Below are 2,881 nucleotides of genomic sequence, written 5' to 3' on the forward strand. Positions count from 1 at the left end.
GTTTAAAGGACCCTTGAGGACGAGGCCGTGCCTGTGGATGTCGCTCTGTGCAGATCTTTCTCGTCGGGATCGCCTCGTGGGTCGGTGAACTCGCTTCCCTCTCCGCATCAGATCGACCCTTTATCGTGTTCATATCGGACTCGATCTTGGGTGTTTGTGAGGGGAGAGCGGAGAGTTTGCTCTGGCTGCGAGGTTTGGGCGACCGAAGAGGCGATCTTGCTCGCGTTCTCGTGCTGAATGTTTCGTTAAACTGTTTTTACCGGCTAAAACGGGTGGATCTGGGGCTTTTTTCTGGTCCTGGTGGGATCTCGAGGCTCGCATTCGAAGCCGAAGCGGTTGCAGCGAGAGCATCCTGATGGGTTGGCTGTTTCCCGAGGGCAGAGCTGCTCGGGCATCGAGGTTAGCCGATGGGATGCGGCGGAAGTCTCGGGCTTGGTGTCCCGATTTCGATGCGCCCGACGGAGGCCTTTAGCCTGGACGGGCAACCGCTGATTATGTCCTTGCGGTGCGCTCTTGTTCGGTTCTAGTCCCGGTCGGTCCGTGGCCGCGCGTGAACATTCACGTGATGTTCCATTGCCGAGCCAACAGGGAAGGTGCTCTGGTCGCCGGACAGAGATGAAGATGATGATCAGGACGACCCTCCCCCGCACCCCCTAGGGATGAGATGAGATTCGGAGCGGCGGCTCGACTCCTTCCGAGCACGGCGAAGGCTTTTTCCGGTGAAGATGAATTTCTTGATGTATTATTTGGGTTGTTTCTTCCATCATCTTCATGGCGTTTGTAGTCAAATCAGCAAAAATGGTTGACCTGCGTAATTCCTGTTTGCTTGCGGGAGATTTTGCTCTTTGATTTTGATTTTACTTGAGGCATGAAGCAACCTTCGTTCTACACGTTCCCTTTCTGCGGATCAAAGGCAGAATAACATAATGGAAATACCGCCAAACATTGTAAATCGGTATGTTACAACTTATTTTTCGGTGACGGAATTTGAGCGATCCATGCGCGACTCGATAACATAATCTATTGTACCGCAAAAGATTTCCGACATCAACCAGCCATGTAGTTGGGTCCGGTCGAGTAGATCCCTTACGAGACACAATTGATCCGTACTCGACCCGATCCATATGGCTTTCGTTCTTAGTAATTTTGCTTGTCGTATTGTTGCCTCTCGCTGGGTGAGTCGGGATGACGTGAAGGTGTTCCGAGGGGCGGTCGATGCAAATACAAGGTCTGGCCTCAATGTGTTGTCTGCAGAAAAAGCAAAATGGGCTAGCAGAGCCATCACCACTTCATCTTCCAATCCTTTCAAAGGTAGAAAGTCGATCAAGGATTGCAAACCAAAGTAACAAAAAGCAAATATTTGGGAGCAAATGATAGAATTTTAGAATGCGTAAAAAATTTAAAAAATAATCGCTTGCAAAAATGAATGAATGTAAAATATTTTCATCACTCACCAAAATAGTTAGACATAAATTGGTATCGACAATGAAAGTATTTTCTCATTGACTAATTTTTCTATGATATATAACTAATCATTCTTCGAAAAATGTTTTCCAAATCTTAAGTTTTCCATAAAACCAACGTACCATTAATTGAAAAATGGCACAAATGTCCCTAAACTCTTGTCCAAGGTGCAAGTCTCTCGATGGTCTCCAAACTTTAGTCTAATATTTAATATAGTCCTCGAATCTTGGAAAAATTTCAAAAAAAGGGGCTGAAGTACTCTTATTTTCTCAAATAAGAGTCTAAAGTGGACCTTGTTTCAAATTAAAGCCTGAAGTACTTAAATTATTTCAAAAAATCGCATATTTGAAGGGCATTTTTGTCCTTTACTTTTTTGAATTTTTTTTCTATTTTTTGCCTTTTCTTTTCTTTTTCTTTTCTTTTTTTTTTGCCTTTTTTTTTTTTTTTTTCTTGTTTTGTTTTCCTTAGAGAAGATGGCTGTATTTTCTTTAAGAAAAACCAAAATTGAAGTTCTGAATTTTTTAAATGTAAAATGAGAAGAGTCGTAATGTGAATATATACGTGAAGAGAAGATAACTCTTCATTTCGAAAGTGACTATATTCTAACACGACTTTTCATTTCCAAAAGAGATTAATTAGGACGCAAATCTTCATTTTCAAAAGAAGTTAATTGGGATCGTTAGGAAATTTAGCAAATGGAATGAGCGACAGAATCAGATTTTCGGGCATGATAACACTCTCTTTAAAGATTTATTGGCCCCATAACATTGCTAATGGTTTTTGGCAAATATTTTTTAGGATACAACAAAGTCACGGTGAGAATATCGGATAGCAATTCTGATATTTCTTTAAGATATTTCTAGGAAAACAATTGGAGAAGATGGCAGTATTTTCTTTGAGAAAAACGAAAATTGAAGTTATGAAATTTTTAAGTGTAAAATGAAAAGCTACATAATGTGAATATATAAGTGAAGAGAAGACAACTCTTCTTTCCAAAAGTAACCATATTGTAACACAACTCTTGATGGGTGGCCTGGTGGGGGGAAAAAGAAAAAGAAAAAAGAAATGGCTTAAAGAAAAATAGATAAGTAAATTTAAAAAGTAAATGACAAAAATATCCTTCAATCATATTCTTTTTTTAAACAATCTAAACACTTCATGTCCTTATTTAGAATTTTACCCTGAATCTTTAAGCATTTTTCATATTATATAGGGACTATATTGAACATTGAATTAAAATTTATGAATCATATTACATAAATTAAAAATTCATGGATCAAATTGTGAATAGAACTAAAATTCGGGAACCATATGTTATTATGCCGGATTTGATTGAATTACAGTCGAAGTCACTGCAAATCTCATCTGATGAATATGGCCAAGTCCCAGCTACCTGGAGAAGTTCCCCTCTTTTTCA

Source organism: Rhodamnia argentea, chromosome 1, assembly GCF_020921035.1.
Source record: "Rhodamnia argentea isolate NSW1041297 chromosome 1, ASM2092103v1, whole genome shotgun sequence".
NCBI classification, from domain to species: Eukaryota; Viridiplantae; Streptophyta; class Magnoliopsida; order Myrtales; family Myrtaceae; genus Rhodamnia; species Rhodamnia argentea.